Source organism: Dasypus novemcinctus, chromosome 25 (assembly GCF_030445035.2).
Source record: "Dasypus novemcinctus isolate mDasNov1 chromosome 25, mDasNov1.1.hap2, whole genome shotgun sequence".
Taxonomy (NCBI): Eukaryota; Metazoa; Chordata; class Mammalia; order Cingulata; family Dasypodidae; genus Dasypus; species Dasypus novemcinctus.
Window position 1 is genome coordinate 23,502,979 of NC_080697.1, and position 22,543 is coordinate 23,525,521.

Below are 22,543 nucleotides of genomic sequence, written 5' to 3' on the forward strand. Positions count from 1 at the left end.
AAAAGAGAGAAAGTTCAGAAGGCAGGGGGCACGGTAGCAGTTAATAAATAAGGTAAAAGTTGGAGAGGTGGGGGTGGCTTCCAAGAGCAGCTCCATGAGAAGATGAGCTATGACCTGTTGTGTGAGCTGGCCGTCTCATCAGGGGTGAAGGTGTAAATGAACAGCAAAGGGCAGTGTACTTGGCTGAACAACATCCCCCCGAAATTCACAACCACCCGGAACTTCGGAATGTGCCATTATTTGGCAAAAGGGTCTTTGCAGATTTTGTAACCAAGTTAAGATGAGGTCATGCTGGATTAGGTGCACCCTCAAGCCAATATGACTGGTATGCTTATCAGAAGAGGGAAATCTGGACACAGAGTCACAGGGGAGAAGGCCATGTGAAGGCAGAGGTGGAGATTGGAGTGAGGCACCTACAAGCCAAGGAGCACCAGGGATTCTCAGCAACCACCAGAAGTTAGGGATAGGCAGGGAAGGACCTTCCCCAGAGACTTCAGAGTATGGGCCTCTGACACCTTAACTTCAGACTTCTAGGCTCCAGAAGCATGAGCGAAAGCATTTTTTGTTATTCTAAGTCCCTCATTTGTATTGATTTGTTATGGCCCTAGGGAACTAATATGGGCTGTAATTCCCAAAGATGTACCTGGGACATTCTAAGACTTCTATGATTTGTGCAGGGTCTTCAGGTGAGGGGATACCATCAGGCTGGGGGACACTGGTGGCTTTGTTTGTTTATATAAGAGCAAGAATTTAAAAAGCTATCTTGGGGGAATGGAACTCATGTTTAGAAGTTATTTGAGCGTTGAGGGCTTTCCCATATGTAAACTGAGAGATCTGATTTATGGTACAGGAAGGAGAAAAAAAAAAGATCAATCATAAAATGAAATTTCTGACACTGTCTTGGATGCCAAGACAGCAATTTGTTTGCCCGAGGGAAAAGTTCTTAATACAGTTCTGGGGGTGGTAGTTCTTGGAGTGATACAGATTAGTGATCAAATTATTTTCAAGGCTGATAAGCCAGTTGACAGCTCTGGAACCCAGCCATATCTTTCAATGGGTGGTATTTAGCAAACGACCCTTCTTTTCCATCACCTAGGCCTTGGTAGATACATTTCCAGAACTAAGGGTCAATGAGGATCAAAGTGAACTGGTCTTGGTTCATTTGGGCTTGTTTTTTGGATCCTCACTTCATCTCAGACACTGATTTGAATACCTACTCTATTTAACTCATTTCAGGGCAGGGAAGTAGGTACAGAGGAAAAGACCTGTCTTTAAGGAATTTATAATCCAATTGGAAAAAATATTAATAACACATATAATAACAATAAAATAAGGCAAAAGCAAAGTGCTGATCAGAGGTAGAAAGAGGACCGTGGGAACAGAAAGGACAGAAGACAGATTCAGAATGGGGTAGATGGCATGGACGAGGTAGCATTTGGGTTAAGGTCTGGGAGGATGCCTTGGAGAGGCCGCTCTGATTCAGGGAACACCAAGAGCAAAGTAAGAAACCAGGAGACCCCTCGCGTCCTCAGGAGGCTGCGGGCAGGTGAAAGGTAGGGCTGGATCACAGACCCCATGGAGCGCGGTCGTCTCTTCAACCAGGGTGCGCATCAAAACCATTTAAGACGAAGACCAGAACCCCAGATAAGAAGAATTGGCTGCTCAGGGCTGACTTCAGAGAAAGTCAAAATCTCAGGAGGGACTCGAGCAAAGGAGGGTTTACAAAGCTCCCTAGGTGGTCCTAGCACACACCCCAAAGTAACCAAATTTGAAAGGTGGGGAGATCTGAACAAATGTTTACTTTGTACCCTGGCATTTGCTGGATTCTGACTGGGCAACAAGAGAGCATAAGATAAGGTCCCCGTCTTCCACAATTTTATTTAGCAAGGCACGTACTTGTGAAAAAATAATTTTATCTCAAGAAAACGTGTGCCAGGCATAACTGGATGGTACAGCCAAGCACTCTGGGAGGAGGGGCACTCAGGGAAGGAGAGCTAGAAGCTTCTGTTCTCTACCCGATCCCTTTTCCTCCACCAGAGTCTTTTAATTCTCAATATCACATATGCCTCAGGACTCCTGTGGAATGAATACCCTATTTCAACTGGTGGGGCAGAAACAGATGCCTAAGCACCCCCCTCCCCACTTGCTTTCCAGGTAGGTGTCCTCTTCATGGATTTCCTGATTTTGTAGAATGAGCACCATCTTAGCCTCTGCACCCCTCGCAGAAGACAGCTTGGTTCTTGCTCATCCAACCGAGGCCCTCTCTAGTCTCTCTGCCCCAATACCCCACCACACGTACACATACAGGGGAAGCAGAAGCAGGAAGTGGGCTTTTCCTCATGGCCACCCTCACCAGCACCCTCTCTGGGCAGCCTGCAGTGTGGGCAGCTGCGACGCTGCTGCTGGCAGCAGGAACTCCAGGACCATGCCCAGGAGGGTTTGCTCCCCCCACTTGCTGCACATTGGCATAGCCCTGTTGGCGGCCTTTGGCCATGCCCCAGAAATACCCTTCTGTGAGTGTCCCAGCCAAACTCTTCTCTGTGCTTGGCACAAGAGCTCCTCAGGCCTGGGGCCAGAGTCCTCTTCTCAAAAAAAACAAAAAGCAAAAAACATCTGACTCTCTTCCCTGCTTAAAAATTCCCATAACTTCCTATTTCTAGAGAATAATGTTCAAAGCTAAGACACTGTGATGTCTTCCAGCATTATTCCTATCATGATCCTACTTGATTCAGTTACACTAAACTGTTCACAGTTTCCCAAACAGGCCATACTCTTTGGTGCCCTCTTATCGTTAAAAATACTGTACTCTCTACCTGGAAGAGCACCTCAGTATGCTCTGCTTGGTACATACCTATACCTTCTTCAGGATACTTCTCAGTGGTACTTCATTTGCAAAGCCTTTTTAGCCTACCTCTGGTAAGCTAGCTGGTCGTTTGGACCGCTTTTTACAGCACCTCTCATTGCATTGCAACTGCTTTCATTTCTTTCCCCAACTAATTATAAGGTTCATGAGCACAGTCTCTTATTCACTTCCCTACCACCAGTGCCTAGCACGGTGCCTGGAGCAGGGTAAAAACTGAATAAATATGGAGTTCAGCCTCAGATTCATCACATAAAAGTCACTGTTCCACATCCTCAAAAAATGAAAAAAGGGAGCAGATTGAGGCTCAAGCGGTTGAGCACCCACCTCCCATATGGGAGGTCCCAGGTTTGGTTCCCAGGGCCACCTGAAAAAACAAAAACAACAAAACCTATTCAGGGAAGCTGATGAGGCCCAGTGGTTGAGCACTGGCTTTTCATCTATAAGGTCCTGGGTTCAATCCCTTGTACCTCAAAAAACAAAAAACAAAAAACAAAACCTTCTTCTAGGAAGAATATGGATTTTCTTTCCTTGCAGCTATTTGAAACCTAGTGGGTGGTTTTTAATTCAGCCCTTTCAGGGCACAGAAGAAGGGCTCTCAATGTCAATGGAGAACACTAGAACACTAGGATCGCATCTATGAATGGACTAAGAACTCTATGGAAGGAAACAGGATTCTTCTCTTTTATACACAGATTTGAACACTTACGCCAAACCCACTGACTTTCCTCAGTAAAAGAAGGAGTCCTGGCCACGAGAACATTGCCCTTCACTGTCCCTTGTTTCCTGATCAAAACGTCTAAAGTCCCCTTAAGACCTAAAACTGTACCATGATCAAGTGCGTTTTTTTCCGAGATATGCAAGTGTGTTTCAACACGCCCAAGAAAAATCAATTATTGAAATATAACATATTAACAAAAAAAAAAAGGGGGGAAAACCCACATGATTACCTTGATTTACACAGAAAAGGCATATAACAAAATCCAGCATCCTTTCTTGATAAAAGTACTTCAAAAGATAGAAATAAAAGGAAACCTCCTTTTCCTAATAAAGGGCATAGATGAAAAGCCCACAGCTAACATCTTACTCAACAGTGAAAGACTAAACGCTTTCCTTCTAATATCTGGAACAAGACAAGGATGCCTACTGTCACTTCTGTTAATCATCATTGGGCTAGAAGTTCTAGCTAGAGCAGTTAGGCAAGAAAAGGAAATAAAAGGCATCAAAATTAGAAAGGAACAAGTAAAACTTTCACTATTTGCAGATGACATGATCTTTTAAATGGAAAGTCCTGAAAAATCAACAACAAAGCTATTAAAGCTAATGAACAAATTCAGCAAAGTGGCAGGGTTCAAGATCAATGTGCAAAAATCAGCAGTGTTTTTATACACTAATAATGAGCAATCTGAGGAGGAAATCAAGGGGAAAAATCCACTTATAATAGCCAGTAAAAGAATCAAATATCTAGGAATAAATTTAACCAAGGATGTAAAGGATGTGTACAGAGGAAACTACAAAACATTGCTAAAAGAAATCAAAGAAGGACCTAAATAAATGGAAGAACAATCCATGTTCATGGCTTGGAAGATTAAAAATCATTAAAATGTCAGTTCTATGCAAAGCAATTTACAGAGTCAACACAATTTCAATAAAAATTCCAACAGCTTACTTTGCAGAAATGGAAAAGTCAATTATGAAATTAATTTGGAAGGATAAGGGGCCCTGAATAGCCAAAAACATCTTGAAAAAGAAGAATGATTTTAAGCATATTACAGGAAAATGGATGTGGCTCAAACACTTGGGCTCCCATCTACCATATAGAAGGTCCAGGGTTCTATGCCCAGGGCCTCCTGATGAAGGCAAGCTGGCCCATATGGCAAGCTGGCCCACGCAGACTAATGGTCTGCACAGAGTGCTGGCCTGTGCTGAGTACTGCCCCGTGCATGAGTGCTGTCCTGCACAGGAATGCTGGCCCAGGCAGAGAGTTGTCACAGCAAGATGATTCAATAAAAAAAAGAAACACAGGGGACAGACAATAAGAGACACAGTAGATCAGGGAGCTGAGAAGGTACATGAGAATGATCATCTCTCTCTCACTCTGGAAGGTACCAGGATCAGTTCCCGGAGCCACCTAATGAGAACACAAGCAGACACAGAAGAACACACAGCAAATGGACACAGAGTGGGGGAGGAGAAATAAATAAATCTTAAAAAAAAAAAAAAGCATATTACATAGCTAGAGCAATCAAAATAGCATGGTACTGGCATAAAAATAGATATATCGACCAATGGAATTGAATTGAGAGTTCAGAAATAGACGCTCCCATCTATGGCAGCTTGATACTTGACAAGGCTACCAAGTCCACTCAACTGGGACAGAATAGTCTCTTCAATAAATTTTGCTGGGAGAACTGGATATCCACATGCAAAAACATGAAAAGGACCCCTATCTCCCACCTTATAAAAAAATGAACTCAAAATGGATCCAAGTGGCTCAAGCAGTTGAGCACTTGCTTCCCACATGGGAGGTCCCAGGTTTGGTTCCTGGTGCCTCTTAAAAACAAAAAAAACAAAACAACAAGCAAAATAATGGGAAAAAACCTCAAAAAATAAAAAATAAATACAAATAAATTTTAAAAAACAAATAAATAAAACCAACTCAGGGGAGCCAACGGAGCTCAAGGTTGAGCACTGGTTTCACATATAAAAAGTCTCAGGTTAAATCCCCAGTCCCTGGTATCTCAAAAAGCAAAAACAAAAACAAAAAAAATAGATCAAAGACCTAAGTATGAAAAGCAAATCTATAAAATTTCTAGAAAAAATACACATAGGGAAGCATCATCAGGCCCTTGAACCAGGCAATGGTTTCTTAGACTTTATGCCAAAAGCATGAGCAACAAAAGGAAAAAAAAAAGATAAATGGGACTTCATAAAAATTATAAACTTTTATTCGTCAAAGTACTTTATCATGAATAAACAACCTATAGAATAGGAGGAAATATTTGGAAACCACATATCTGAGAAGGGTTTAATATATAAAGTATATTTAAAAATCCTACAACTCAACAATAAAAAGAAACAAATCTATTTTTTTTTAATGGGCAAGAGTAGACATTTCTCCAAAGAATACATTTTACAAATGGCCAATGAGCACATGAAAAGATGCTCAACATCATTAGCCAGTAGGGAAACACAAATCAAAGCCACAGTGAGATACGATTTCACACCCACCAGATGACTATTATTAAAGCAAACAAACAAACAAACAAAAAGATAACAAGTGATGAAGAGGATGTGGAGAAACAGGATTCAAAAAGAACTGAACCCAAAAGTACTGAAAGCAGGGACTCAAACAGATATTTTCACATCAATATTCACAGCGGCATTGTTCAAAATTGCCCAAAGATGGAAGCAACCCAAGCGTCCATCAACAAATGAACGGATGAATAAGATGCAGTATATACATACAATGGAAATGTATTCAGCCCTAAAAGGGAATGAAGTTCTGATATATTCTACAATGTAATGAACCTCAAAGATATCATGTTGAGTGAAATAAGACAGGCACAAAAAGACAAATATTGTATGATCTTATTTATATGAAATAATTAGAATATGCAAACTCATATTCAGAATATAGAATACAGGTTACCAGGGGCTGGGGTGGGGGTAGGGAATGAGGAGTTAATGCTTAATTGGTTGGTGCAGAGTTTCTGTTTGGGATGATGAAAAGTTTTGGTAATGGATGGTGGTAAGGATGGCGCAACACTGTCAATGTAATTACCATTGAATTGTATATTTGAAGTGGTTAAAGGGGAAATTTTAGGTTGAATTATGTTACAAGAATAAAAATTTTACGAATCATTTAATTGTACAGTATAATGTATCCTAATGTAAACTATGAACTAGAGTTAATAGAACAATTATAATATTTTTCATTGATTGCAACAAGTACCACATTTAATGCAAAGTGTTAATAAGGAAAAGTGTGCATGTGAGGGGGGTATATGGGAACTCTGTACTTTCCGTATGGTTTATGGCTTTTATGTATGCTTACAACTTCTCCAATAAATAAAATAAGTCATTACTTGTGGGGTATTTGTTTAAGCTGACCTTATTGAAGTTTTATGTTCTTTGCAGCGAAATGCATTTATGAGATGCTATGCAATTTTTAAAATTAAAATATATTTTCTCTCATTAGCAAATTAATACATACTGCTTATAGAAATCTTTGAAACTATGAAAAATGCAAATAAGGTAAAAAAAAAAAGTCATCAGAGTCCCACCCCTGAAGTACTATTAACATTTTGACATATTCTCTTCTAGTATTGTTTATGCAGTTTTGATAACATGGTACTAACAAATATGTGTCTTTGTTTACCACTAAAAAAAATAAGGATTTTGGGGAGCAGATGCCGCTCAAGCAGTTAAGCACCTGTTTCCAACATAGGAAGACCTGGTTTTGGTTCCCAGTGCCTCTTGAAAACAAAGACAAACAACAAGCAATCAAAGGAAAAAACCAACTCAGGAGCCGATGTGACTCAATGGTTGCATGCTGGCTTCCCACTTACAAGGTCCCGGGTTCAATCCCTGGCCCCAGTACTTCAAAGAAAAAGAAAAAAAGGCATTTTGTTCATTTTGGAGTGATGGAAATGTTCTAAAATTGATTGTGGTGACAGTTGCACACCTTTGTGAATATACTAAATCCACTGAAGTTGTACACTTTAAATGGGTATATTAAATGTAATTATATTTCAATAATTCAATATTTCAATAAAGCTGTTATGATGAAAATATTTTAAAAGGGTAATATCTCTCATTAGGGTTTGAGACTTTAAAAGTCATCCCTCAAGTTTTGCCCATGTCTGTCACTTCATGTATCTGGCCACAGTATCCTGTCTTATACTTTGCCTAATATTCTTCCTCTTTCCTTTCCTTTCACTCACCCCAAACTCCAGAGTACCGTCCCCCAGATCACACACATTTCTTTAAGAGAGGAACAAAAGGGAAGAGTGGGGAGGGGTTATCTCTGTGGAAGTTGGTGGTGAATCACTAGTGGTTATTTGCGATGGATCAGAGAATGGAGAAGAAAAGGCCCACATTGAACTGGCAATCCCAAGTCCTCATGCTGGCCACATGGATGTTGGTGAACTGGGAGCCTGAACAGGGCAAAACCCAAGAAAATCCTTTTTTATGGTACTACCTGCAGTCATGTTCTTTGATCTCTTTGAGTTTCTCAACCATCTATAGGAAATTGGCCAGCCTCAGGTCCTCCCATTTTAAAGAAAGGCGATAAAGATATTTTAAACAATAGAATATGAAATGTCTTCTTTCCAATTCATAACTGTAATACTATTTTTAAAACAATTTGATATATGGCTCTATGTAATGTAAATTTAAGACCAATATCAGTTTTCTGAGTGGGAATTAGAAAACCCTGAATAAAGACAAATAGATAAGTGTGGTTGCTTGGTTGATTGGCTCCCAGGTTTGCATTCATACTTTTGTTTACTCATTCCTTCCTATAGTTATTTGTCCAACCATCAATCCACCCATCCATCCATCCATCCATCCATCTATCCATCCATCCATCCATTATTATCATGTATGCTTAAATATAAGTTTCTCCCCATCCCTAAATTATACTATGGGTTGCTCTCTCAATTATCTTATTTTGAATAAATATATATTGTTTGGGGAGTGGGTGTAGCTCAGTGGTTGAATGTCTGTTTTGCATGTACAAGGTCTTGGGTTCAATTCCCAGTACCTCCTAAATATATATATATATATATATATATATATATATATGTAAAAATATTAGCCTGAGACCCTTCAGTCAATGCTAGTTTTGTATATATATGAAGATACACCTGATAGAATTAGTTTTTTAAAAAGGAAGCACAGAGCTATAATAGATTCAGTAACTTATCCCACAATTCTAAGTGTTGAATGTTGTAAACAAATCTTTAAAGGCAAATCATTTTTTAAAAGCAATATACTAAGTGATTACATTAAGGATAGTAAAAATAAATACTGTCTAAAGGATTTGAATAGATATTTCTCCAGTGAAGCCATACAAATGGCCAATAAGTACATGAAAAGATGTTCAACATCACTAGCCACTAGAAAAATGCAAATCAAAACCACAATGAGATACTGTCTCACACCCACTAGAAAGGCTATTAATAAAAAGCAGAAAATAGCAAATATTGAAGAGGATGTGGAGAAATAGGAACGCATGTTCTTTGTTGGTGGGAATGTAAAATTGTGCAGCCATTGTTGGAAACAGTCTAGCAGATCCTCAAAAGGTTTAAGATATATAGTTACCATTTGACAACAATTACACTCCTAAGTATACAACCAAGAGAAGTGAAAACATATGTTCACACAAAAACCTATTCATGAAATGTCCACAACAGTTGCTGGGGGCTGGGAAGAAGTGGGAATAGAGACTGATTGCTAATGGGCTTTTTGAGGGGTGATGAAAATATTCTGGAACTAGTGGTAATGGTGCAAAACTTGGTGCATATAATAAAAATCATCAAACTGTACACCAGAAAAGGGTGAATTTTGCAGTATGTGAATTATATCTCAATAAAGCTGTTATTAAAAAATAAACACTTCCTGCTTTAATAAACAAGACTGTAGGGAAAACGCATATGCCAAAAAACTGAGAACTGTTTCCAAGAGTGGTTCTAGTGATAACAAGGAAACTGTGGTCAGATATAGTAAGAGAAGGGCAGTTTATGGTACTCTGTACTTGCTGTATGATTTTGCTATAAATTACAACTGCTCTAAAATAAATAAATAAATATTTGAAAAAAGATGTGAGTGAAGATGTTTCATAAGTAGGGAGAATTGGGAAAAAGCAATAGTTGTAAGTTAATAGATTATTTTATATAGTACGTGATTTAAAACATGTTTCAATAAATATTACCATAACAATTTATATACTGAAATTAGCCAATTTTTTTTTTTTTTATACAACCCTCCTTATTTGGAGAATGGGGGATGTTTTATACTCTGGAGGTCACTCATAGTGCGAATTGAGTGCAACTTCGTGTTAGGCATCAGGCCATATCCAGAGGATATAATACTGATTCTCAGTGTATGTGTCTCTACCCTCAAGAGAGCTTATAGTCTAGTTAGTCTGAATTAAAGAGGAGCTCAAACTTGAGGTCATTTATATAAGAAAGTTCTTATAATGGATTGTAAAATCTTGTACAGTCTTTTTTAACATTTTGCGATCATAGGTTCCTTTGTGAATCTGATGAAAGCTGTGCCTTTTCTTCCGATAAACACGGACGTTTGCTCAGAAGTGAAAATTATGCATCTTCTTTCAGGGATTTCATATATACAACTTCCCCCAAGACATACACAGCCAATGCCCCACCCAAAGTTGGATTCCCTACTTTGAAATAATTCTTTACCAAATCCATCTGAATGTGGGCCCATTCTCCGGCCTTCCCTGCCAGCCCCTCCCCTATAAACAATGAGCTCTTCAAGAACTGGAGTCCTGGAAAGGACCAAAGATGATCTGGGAGTAAGGAGACCCATGGCAGACCCCAGGGGCCACTGCGGAAGGGAGTAGAAGGCCCACCAAGCACCTGCCCTCCCCACTGTAACGAGTTCTACTTGTACCTATTTCACCAACTGGGCTTTTGTCTACCATCCATTTTGAAGAAAGGTTTCCATTTGTGAAAAGGTCTGAAAAAACTGAGGCTTGAAGTGATTTACTCAAGTGACTCACCCAAGATCACCTGGTAGGATGGTGATGGAGGCGAACCAGATCCTGGGGCCTCCCAGTGCCAGGCAGTGCTCTTACTGTCCTTCACTCCTTTCCCAAGAAATGTATGAAGGCTGGGGGCTGAATGTTGAGGAAATGGATACAGGAAGAGTTTCCCTACACAGAGTCAGGAAAAGGGAGAAAGAAAGGAATCAGAGGCCACAGGGGGTGGAAACTGAGGGTCACCCTTTGGAGATAGAGGAGCTAATGTAGATCAAATGTTTTCAAATCCTGGGAATACAGAAGCCAGAAAGTTCGGAGTCCAGTTACTAGGGAAAGTGCTATGGCTGTGCACTGTTAGGTCCAAGTCCAGTTTACTAAAATTTCTCAATATCTGCCTTGTAAATCCCCCTTCTATATTCCCAAAGGGATTTCACTCTCTAACAAGATTCCCTAAGCTTTTTCCTACACCCTGTTTGTCCGCTCTCATTCAGCCTGGCCCAGATGAGCCCAATAGCAAGAAGATGAGGTAAAAATAAAAGGAAGGATGCCGATGGATTAGAGACACAGGAGTGGTTTAGTAAAGGGATTACTGAGCTCTTGCTCTACATCATTGACTCCCTCTCACTAGGCTATAGGAAACCTCTGCACTTAGAGAAGCAAGGAGCACACCCTTGAACCCTGGGGCAAGAATTTAAGAGATTTAGAATTTGATCCTGGCTCTGTTGCAACTGGCTGTTGTGACACCAAGTGCAGGGAATGAGGAAGACAAGTTCTGGCTCTGGTGAGGCAAGCATGAGTGTATAGAGATCATACTTCCCCTGCTCAGAAAACGGGCTCTCTTATCCTTAGAACTTGAAAGCATCAGGAAGGAGAACAAAATAAGTAGCGCCTCCTGCCCTGGAGGAATTTAGCTTTAGGTTGAGATGACAAGTTGTTGGAGGAGATCAGAGTTTGCAAAGAAGCCCAGAGGCTAGAGTGGGGAGCAAAAGTTTCAGAACCGTGGGACCTAGACAGAGCCTTGAAGGAGGAGAGTAGGATTTGGGGAAGGGGAGGGAGCTTGTGTTCCAGGCAAGACACAGGACTTGAGCAAAAGTTTTATGGGGACCAGTGAACAGACCAGGCCAGCTGGGGTGAAGGACTTGGTTTGGAAAGTATGGGGAAATTAAGTTAAGATTATGAAGGGCATGGAATAGTAAAGTAAGGGGTTTGGATTTGCCTTCAAGGACTAAAGAGCTTCAGGGAAGAAGAGAGAATGCATATTTAAAGGATAAAGCTTGGGCTAGAGTAGGAACCATGGAAAAAGGAAGGAAGAAATGAGAGGCATTAAGACAGAATCTGTAAGATGAGTGATGGACAAGATGAAGAGAGGAAAGCAGAGAAGGAAGAGGTTCAAGATAGCCTCAAAGCTTCTGACCTGAGTGTCTAGGACAATGACAACTGAATTAACAGGAAGAGGGATAGGAGGAGAGGCTTTGATGTGAAAACATGATGAGTTTAATTGCAGATGTGTTGCATTTAAGATGATGAACACCTGGAGGGGAAAGGTCCTACAGAGTTTTGAAAGTGGAGGACTGAAGCAAGGGAGGGAGGTCAGGCTAGAGGGGGACTCATCTGCCTGAAGTGGCGAGGGTGGATAAGATCTCAGAAAGAGGGGTGGGCTGGGCTGGGGGTTTGCAGAGGTCTGCACTCATATTTCCGGTTTGGCTTTCTAGGAAGCTGTTATAGAGAGGCTGCCAGATAGAGCTATAGACAGGCTGGCATTTAGAGAACACTTAGCAGAAGTGAGGCCACGGGAAAGGGCTTATCTGTGAATCAAGAATGTGGAAAAAAGAGAGGATTAAGGATAAATTAAGGTAAACTACTCATATAACCTGAACAAGTCCATGCTCTCACAAACCCTACATCTTTTAACTTCACCTAAGAACCAATTTCAACTCAGAGAATCAGAAGCCTCTAATTGACCTGCAGTTACTCTCCTGAACCCCATCATCCTGAATTCCACGATTTAATCAAAGACTTTTAGGGTCTGAATTATTAGAATAGTCTCCTACCTACACCATTCCCCAGTTTCAACCTCTTTTCCCTCTGATCCCATCCATTTTATGCACTTGTTGCCAAATCTGATCATGGCATCTTCACTGAGTAAACATCTTCAGCAGCTCCCTACTGTCCTCAGATTAAAGTCCAATAACTCCCTACAGCCTTCAGAATAATGGGCAAACTCCTCGGCCTCCTAGTTCAAACCTTATCTTACTTTCCTTTCTTATCTTCTGTAAAGACCTTTACCACCCTTTGCTCCACCCAACTTGAGTCATTTAAACCATGCCTTCCAACCTTGGTGTTTTTATTTATACTTTTTTCACATGAGCATCATGGTCATATCCTACTCATCCTTTCAGAGCTTTAGAAAATGGCACCTTCTCCATAAATGTTTTCCCAGGTTCCCAAGAGAAATCTTTTCTTCCTCCGACCTCATAATACTTTATCTGTGCCTCTTTTATGGTGCAGAGGGAAAAAAAGTTCCTATTTTGTCTTTCAATTATTTATCTTTATCTATTACCCACCTACCAGGCAGTAAGTCATTGAAGACAGATAACATCCCCTAAACTTGGTGGAAGGGGGGATGGAGCTATACCCTGAGAATGAAAGGAGATGAAAAGGGGAGAAACATTAAATAAATGTCTAGAATGGGTTGCAAATGTGGAAACTAAGGCCCAGAAGTGTTAAGGAACTTGGCAATGTCTCAAAGGTAGAAAGTGGCAGAGTGGAGATTCAAATCCACATCTTTTTGACTCAATTCTTCAGCTTTACTAGGATGATGCCTGGCAGTACTTTAAATAGATTCCTGGGCATTTTCACATAAGTCAATTATCGCAACAACCCTATCAAGGAGGTGGTTTCTTCATTTTCAAATGAGAATGTGAGCCTTTGGAAGAGTTAAGAGATTTAACCAAAGCCACATGGCCAGTAAGTGGAAGAGTCTAAACCAGAACACAGCTCTCCTGACTCCTAACTCTCTTTACACTTACCCAGGCTGAAAAATTGTAATAGCCTTGAGCTAGAGGCTGCTGCTTGCATTGAGCTGGGGTCTTGGGAACTTAAGCTTGTGGTAAACCACTCACAACCGCCTAAATTGACACTACCACTTCAGTGCCAAACGTCTATGTTTAATAACTGAGGAAATGTAACCAGATGCTGGTAAGATCATCTGTGAAGACACTGGGACTGCTGAATCTCTTATGACTTGCCCTGAGCAGGAATGGGAGTGTGAAAAGAATTGGTAAACCTGAGCTGAAGAGGAAGTTGCTGGGTTCTAACTCTCTGGCCCTGGGAAAGGAGCAGAGACCTTGATAAAACAAGAAGTGCTTGGGGTTAAGGGGAAAGTAAGTGGTGGGACAGTGTAAATTCATTTAGAAACCAGAAAAGATGTTGTACTCCAAGGGGAAGGACAGAGTAGAGCCCTTTGCTTACAGGTGGGAAAGGAAAACCCCAAACTCAACAGAATTCCCAGCAGGCATGACAGGAGCCTCCTGTACCCCTGTGGACATCAGGACCCTACCACAACAGCAACAAAAGTCTTAGAGAATCACAGAAGACCCCCTGAGAAGGAAAGGGAGCAAAAAAGGGCAACTGCTGTCCTGCTTCCCTCAAAATTTTTGGAAGAATTGGCCCAATTTAAAGGGAGACTCACCCATGTGATAAGAACTAAAGTCAGGACCAAGTTCTAAACACTGGGCAAGGTAGATTCCTTGGAGCCCCCTATCTTTGGTGAGTGATATTGCCAGATTCTGTTTGGGTAGATTTCTAAAACATAAAAGGAACTAGAGAGGAGGAAAATGGTAGTGAGCTGTAGCCAAGATATAAAATGGGAAGGCTCAAATTTCGTGGGTCTTGGCAGTTATTGATCTTAGTTCTAGTCACATTGACTGGCTGCCTTTTAAAAACAGCTATCATTCTAGAGATTCCCTCCAGTGCTGGGGTAAGGTAAGGGCTGGGGCAGACCCAGGATGCCAGAGCACTGTCCATCCCTCCATGCCATCCAAAGCCTACCCAGATGGCCTCTTGAAAACAAAAATCCTTACTCCTATAAACCTGCCTATGATGTCGAGGTAAAAAGTGCCTCCAGAATATGCAGTCTTAAGTCTGCCTTCTTAATCAAACTGTCATCGTGAGTAATAATTATACCTTGGGAAAGAGCAGTGACTCAAAAAGATGGCCCCTCCCCCAACGCCACCCCCTCACACAGCTCCGGCTTCACACACTGTGTTAAGAGCCTCCGAAAGGTGAAGCCTTCATTTTCTCCTCTTTTCAGCTCTCTGTACGCTTTAAATGACCATTTCAACTCAAGTGCCAGATGGATGTTAGTAGAAAGTCTCCTTGCTGGCTAAAGAACAATTAAGGTCGTCTGCTTATAAAACACTAGTGAATTTGAGGAGGTGGGGGTGGGGGTGGGGAGTAGAAGTAAACACTGTTGAATCCCTGAGGCATATCTATGAGATGGCCCACAGGAGAAGCCATCTTCTGCCCCTCAGCTAAAGGAGGACCATTTTCTCTCAGAAAAAGAAAATGGTGCTTCTCCACCAGCACTGGTTAGTCATAAGTGTGAACATGTAATAATGAGAGCTAACAGTTATTGAATGCCTTCTGTGTGCCTTTTATCAGGCTGATTTTAAGCTGGTGCATAAGGCCACCTGGGATGTTAAAACAGTCTCTACAGTTGGTAAATGTCCACTACCTCCAGCCCGGGTGCCCACCTCCTCAATCTCCATGCCCCTCCCCAGGTGATCCAGCACTAGAGCTCACATAAGTGACTAGTTTCCGTTCTGTCTGATCAGCGCTCTTGCCTTAGTGGCTATCAAACATTAGTATTTTGAATATTACTCCCCCCACACAGTGTCACTCCATCCCCACAAGAAACTCTATTATTGCCTCCATCTCAGAGATGAGGGAACAGAGGCTCTATCGCACCAGGATCCAGGCAGCCTCCTAGCTAACCTCCTGCTTGCTACTCCTTTATCCTGAGACTGACCCAGAGACCAAGAGAAACTCTTGATAACTGAGCCAGTAAAAGTTGTTCTTTATTACCATGCTTTGTCCCCAAGCACGGGGCAGTGGTGCATCTCCATGCCTACCACCCCATGTGACCACTTCAGAGTCCCATTCTACTGGGAGGCTGGGGGCAAAATGCACCCGAGACATATGACTCCTGGCAGGGGAAAAACCTAGGACTGGGGGACCTGCCACAAGAGGGTACAGCCCAAGGCATGTGCCTTGCCCTTTCCTCTCCTCCCATCATTTCTATTTGTCTTAGCAGCATTCAGGACTTATAGAGCTACAGTCATCACAGGGAGAGCTAAACACTAAGAGACCTGGACTTTTTCCAGGGCCCTCTGAATAATGGGAAATGGACTAAACTACAGTAGAAAGTTTTAGGGTGACACTGCCAGAAGTTTGTGTCTGTGAAGGATGTTGATGCTGGGAAGGTTACACAAAAGCTCATTTCCTGAAGATCTTCAGTAAGTTGAGCATTGCTGAACTTAGGATAAATTACGTCCATCCTAGCCAGAATTATAGGGATGAACAAGGCTTGCTTGATCCACTGCATCAGCCTTAACATGTGGGCTGTTGTTTCTCTTAAGAAGGTGATAGTTGCTTCCCACCCCACCCTGCAAGGGTTCTATAGTTAAGTTCAAGGAAAACTAGGTTAAGTTTAGTGGTGTACATGTCCTTATTATAGATCTTATAACCTTGACCAGGCAATTATATATTATCTATCTTTATGGGCAAGCTCATTTGAATGTTTCTATCAACGGCACAGACTCCTCTGAGCACCATTTGGGAAATGCTCCTCTAGAGGACTGGAGATAAAATGCTTCCCATTGGGCTCCCAATGGAGAGATTTAGCCACTCAAAAGATGGGCCATTTGTTAACTCAGCAATTCCCACAGCAAGGGAAACACACTTTCCATTTCCTCTTTCTCGTAACAAACCCTTAACCCCCTCTGGCTTCCCTGTTAGGAAACCATTAATTTGCCTTTACAAGTGCTTCCATAAAAGTCAAAACACGGTCCACAAAGCTCCCTTACTTCGTCTACCCTCAAGCTCTATTTTTCTGATAAGATTTTGATTATAAAAATATAAGCAACAGCAGCCAAACTTTATGGCACATTTGCATGTGGCAGGCCCCGTGCTAGGTGTTTACATGGATTCTCTCTTTAATCCATTCATATTTCCCTTCAGTTAATTCTACTTTGAGTCATTCCGTCTTCCTCCACCCACCATCCTCCAAGAAGAGATTCGGGTATCGCCTCCCGTTGAAGCAGGTCATATGGGAAGGGAATGAGGAAAGCTGAAAAATGATTCAGGCTCTCCTTCCCAAACGCACTCACTGGAAGCAGGAACCTGAGCACACACACAAGACCTCTGAGTGCTCAATAAATATAAAATGAATGAATGAGCTCCAAGTATTTTGTAGACGCTTTTTTGGTCATCCCTGTGAAGGTGTTACAAAAATTATCTACTGCCTTTTTATTTTTTTAGCACTTACTAGGTAACTTACATACATTATTATTAATACTCCCAACCACCTGGAAAAACAGGTATTCTGGTCTTCATTTCAGAGATGAGGATTCTGAGTCTCAGAAAGGCTAAGTGTTTTATATGACGCCTTACAGTGGGTAAGTGGTCAAGCTGGGATTTGAATGCAGGTCTTTTGGCTCCAAAGCCCAATTTCTTTTTGACGTGCCATACTCCTTCAACTATATACATAACTAAACTGGCCATGGAATCTAAATTACATGGTAAATCACTGAAGGGATCCAAAATAGAATCAAGGAGGAACAATTACAAGAGAAATATGTCCTGAGACTGTTTTCATGGCATCCCGTGCAATTCTCAACCTTTACTTCCTGGCATAGCAGTACCCTCAGCTTTCTCCTCGCATTGGGTTGCCAGATAAAATACAGGACTTCCAGTTAAACATGAATTTCAGATAAACAATGAATCATTTCTTAGTGTAAGTATGTCCCAAATTTGCATGGAACATACTTGTACTAAAAACATTATTTGTTGCTTATCTGAAATCTGAATTTAATTCACTGTCTTGTATTTTTATTCCCCAAATCTGGCAACCTTATCCTAGAATCAGAAGCATGCTGGGAAATCTCATGTCTGGCTCTAGGTCCCAAGTGTTGCTCCAACAGGAGTTGCCATGGCAGCCTGAGCAGGCCTTCCACGGCCCTTCTGGAGCAGTGTCTACCTACCTCTCTGACTTCACCTCACCCCTGCACTCTCTAGACCAGGGGTTCCTAATCAGGGGTCTATGGATCCCCAAGGGGTCTGTGGAAAGATTTCAGAGGGCCCATGATTGAACTGAAAATTCAAAAAAGCATTATTCTCATGGAGATGTGTTGGTGTGAGTGTGATATATTTATTAAATAATAGACAGCATAGTGTGGACTTAGTAAGAGGTCCATGGTTTTCACCTGACTGGCAAAGGGAATCCATGGAACTAAAAAGGTGAAGAACCCCTGCTCCAGACCCTGAATGTGCTGAGCTACTTTGAGTTTCCTGAATGCATCAGGCTGCTTCCAGCGCAGGATCTTTGTACTTGCTGTTCTCTGCGGCCAGAATGCTATTATTTCCCCTCTGTCCCTTGCCTGGTTAACGGTTATTGATCCTTCAGGTCTCAACTTAGAACCACTTCTGCCAGGAAGCCTTCCTGGACAGCCCTGATTGCGTCTTCCACGACACCCTAGGGCTGGCTGGGTTAGTTCATACTATGCACCTTCCACTGCAGCACACACCACTCACCATCTTGTCATTACGTCTGTACCATGAATTCTGGAGAGTGAAAGCTGTGTCACACTCACTGTTGTATCCCCACACCTACCACCATTGCCTGGCCCCAGACAGGAAATGAATAAATGCTTACTGAATGAATGAGTGAAGATTGGCCGACCAAAGTTGGGTCTTTCTAATGTGTGACTACTTCCACCCTCCCTTTAAAGAGGTATCTTTAGTCGATTTCTCATTTGGCCTCCTTCTCTTCCTCTTCCCTCAGAGGAGTTGTGAAAGGCAGGAGGTTAGGTCAGCAACAGTCTGTCTTGCCTGGAGGGATCTCTGCATGTCCCTGACACTGACCAAGCTGTGCAGTCGGCCACAGTTGGCTCTGGACTAGCCACAGGTCCGCTGAAAGCTCTGCCCCCTCTGGCTTCTGAATCCTCCTGGCTAATGCGACCCCTTGTCCAACCTTCTGGCCTTTTTCTCCCACCAGCCCTTTAAATGAGCCTTGGCTTTAGCTACAGGACTGAGGGGTGGGGAGATGCCAGGGGCATCTGGCTGAGGGTTAGGGCAGGTGGTAAGGCTTGGTGGGCTCAGAACATCACCCATATGTTCCATGTTCACCCACCCCAAGCTTTGCCCACGCACAGCCTGACAGCAGGAGGAGGCGGCGCAGAACTTAACCCTTTAGCAGCCTGAGAAGGTCGTTTCCAAAAGGACCAGTGTGACAAGTGATAACTTCAGTCCCCACAACACGGGCACACAAGTTGTGTTTCTGTCTCCCCTTGCAGAGCTCTGCTGCTTCCAGTCAAGGCTTGCTTCGGAAGATGCGCGCTCAAGGGGCAGGGAGCAGATGCTGGGGAGTGGGGGCAGGGTATAGGAATATGACCCTGACCCGTGTCGGGGTACTGAAGGGCAGGGGAGAAGGGGGCAGGGCAGGGCATGGGGAGAGGTTCTGAGGCGGGAGCTGAAGTTGGGGTCTGCAGACCGGGATTGTTACTCTCAGATCTGACATTCGGGGGCAGGCAGAGTTTCTGGGGCCCCAGTGGCCCCTGTCGGAATACGCTAAGAGGACAAAAGGGGGCAACACCCTTTAGTCTCAAACTAACTCCAAACATAGAGCCCCTCTCCCCCTGCCTAAGGCCAGCAAGCTCCTGGCAGGCACAGCACCCGCAGCTCCGACTTTCCGGGTCCATTGCTCCTTTTCCGGGAACTCCCAGTCCCGTCCAGGTAACCGGAATCCCGGAATAAGCGCGCCCCCCCACACACACACTCCCCTCCCCGTGACCCCCTCCTCCCCCCAAGCTTCCAACTTCTCAGCCCCAGCGCTCAGCCCAGAACCGCGGGAGGGGGACTCACTCCTCGGGAAGCGCGGACTCCGGCGCCGGCCTCGCGGGCTCTGCCCGGCAGGAGCAGGTGGGTCGGGGACTGCGGCAGGTCCCGGGCGCGCGGCGGCTCCGCGGCTGCCGGGGCGCCGGGGCGGGAGGCAGGTCTGAGGCTGCCCCGCCGCGGTTGAGTAAGAGGGCTGACAGGTTTGTGTTTTCCCCCTTTCCTCCTCTTAGTTGTTAACCACACCCCTGCTGCTCTCCTACCACTTCCTTAAAGGGTGGGGTGTGTTGTCTGTGTTGGTGCTTGTGTGCCTGTTCAGCCTCTTACCATAAACTCTGAAATATACGCTGCCCTCAATTCTCTGAGTTGCCGCTGCCAACCCGAGGGGTAAACCCTCACCCCGCGGGGACCCCAAATGGGATCCTCTGATGTTATGTGGCCCCGGTGAGCAGGGGCCCGCGATTCCTACCGTCCCTCCCCTCCCCCCCCCCCCCACGTGTGGCCTTTCGGAGGCCCTGCGCCTCACCTTGCTCTTTCTTCTTGAGCCCACCGTGTGGTTCAGATTAAGAGAGTGTTACCGCTGCCCAAGCTCTCCGCACCCGTGGTCCTGTCTCTCCCTTTCCTAGAGCGGCCCGAGCCCGTTGGCTGGCGCATTGGAGATCAGTGACTTTCGCACGGGGCCTTGGCAGAATTGGACCTAGTCCCTGAACACCAAGGACCAGTTCCCTGAGCGATGGGAGGGCAGGACCAGAGGACAGCACCAGTGCCTTCAGAGAAGCTGGACGATCTTTTCCTGGGGACTCAGTTAGCGCCGCATCAGTCCACTTTATTCCCCAAATAAGAGGCTTGCCCACCTCTTGCTCCAGGCAGTGAGGTATGGGGCAGGAACTCAAGGCATTGAGCAAGTCTTTTCCCCTTTCACTAGGAAGATTTAAGACTTTCTCCTGAGTAGGTGGAGGTAAACTGGATTTAGCATAAGGTAAAAAAAGTTGGAGTGTATTTGTGTCCTCAAAGTTCCTCCCTGGAGCCCCTGCCCCAACTTCTTCATTCTGTGTCCTGTGAAGGACTGGGATCTGACTTCCCAGGCTTCCCCACTGCACAATTCTAGAGGATGCTAGTCATAATGTAGTCTCTGAGAATAGCGCCTCCTGGAGTTGTGCAGTGTGCATACTGCTCAGCCCTATGTGACTGAGGCTCTGATGACATCCCCTTACCCTCACCCCTGAACTCAGCAGATGAACTATCCCCAAAGAACAATAGGAAACAGCAGCATTTAGTGAGCAGGTCTAAGTGCCAGCAATTGTGCCAAGGAAGTGCTCAATATACATCATTTAATTCTCTCCATTTTCTGGAAAGTGGACAGAGACTTAGAAAGATTAACCATCACATCCATAGCCACAAAGTTAAAATGCTTCTCAAAGAGAGATCCACGGACTACCTGAAGCTTTTCAAAATGCAGATAACTGGACACCACTCCAGGTCTACTGAAAATAAGCATCTCTGAGGTTGGGATCCATTCTCTAGAACATGGCACTCCATCTGAAAGGAGATCATAGCCCCGCCTGACAGAGCACTCCACCCCATTCATCAATTCGCTATGTTCCCAGCACACCCTTGAGGTCTTGGAGGTAGTGCTGGCCACTGCACAGCAGCCAGAAGGCAGCCAGGTGGGTGAGGGAAAACTGCACATAGCAGGCTCTGCTCAAGTTGCCCTTGGCCAGGGCTTGAGGAGACAAGGCAAGCCAAAGGGTAAACTGGAATTAGCAAAGATGTGCAGGACCATGAGATGGCTAGCCTGACCACACAGGAAGGAAACTAAACTGTCAGAGGGATTCAAGGCAGTAAGTGGCCATTCCGTGTTACTGCATACAGGGAATGAGATGGTGAAGTTTGAGTGTTGCGGAGCTTAGATACATGAGTGAATTTTTTTGTCAGAGGTCTGTACTAGAATGGATGGCGGCAATGTGAACTAAAATAGCAAGTAAATTCAGGGACACGTTTAAGGAAAAGATAGCTTGTGTATGTTGCCCCTGTGTGGCCAAATGCATGAACTACACTCTCACGCAGTCTTAATTCAGGAAAAGAGGAGTTTTCAGATATTAAAAAATTTCAGAGGTTGTTGAATATTTTTAGAAGCTCAAAAACTTCACTCCTAGAATCATAGAATCATAGGTTTATTATGGAAAAGACACACAGAAGCATACATCTTATTTATGAAAGAGACCTTGAGAAACTATTGGGTGCAGCAGACTCTGCCTTCGGTCTCCTTCTCTCTGTCCAGCATAGCCCCAGAGGGACTCAGATGACAGGGTCACACATTTATACCTATTACCTGATTCTTATAAAACCTGTCAGAAATGTTTTCTTTAGGAGTCCTAAAATTCTATAGGAAATTCTCTAAAAACGTGATGGCTTGTTGTGAGTTGTGATAGTGACCTATGCAACTGGAGAAGCAAAGTTCCTTTCTGTCTACTTCTTTCTGTGTCTCAAGCTGAGCAACGGACATTGTAGGAGGTCCTCATTGGGGTGTGGGGGTGTGGCCTGGGTCAGCAGAAGGAGAAAACTACAAGGGAACAAATAGTTCAAGCAAATGTCCTCTTTAGTTCCTTGAATTTCCCATCTATATGTTCCACCCTTTCTGCAGATCCATGTTCACAACCATGCATAATCTTGCTTCCCAAACAGATATTCCCTTCCAGTCTTCCCCATGACTGCCAACAACATTCTTCCAAGTACCATGTGCTAAAATCTTGATGTCACCTTTGACTCTCCCTTCTTCCTCATTACTCTATAGCAATTCCATTTCTAAATCATTTCAAGAACTTTCCTACTCATACTTTTCT

General features: G+C 43.5%; 1 protein-coding gene across 2 annotated transcripts in view; it reads right to left on the reverse strand.

Annotated features, from left to right (window-relative positions):
• PTK2B (protein tyrosine kinase 2 beta) overlaps positions 1–20,030 on the reverse strand; it is a 137,131-nt gene extending 117,101 nt beyond the window's left edge. The window contains exon 1 of one of the 2 annotated variants that reach the window (XM_058287809.1): positions 19,731–20,030. The gene's annotated coding sequence lies outside the window, so the exon portion shown is untranslated. The remainder of the gene's footprint in view (positions 1–19,730) is intronic. The other variant, XM_058287813.2, reaches the window with a different exon arrangement.
• Positions 20,031–22,543: the final 2,513 nt, after the last annotated feature.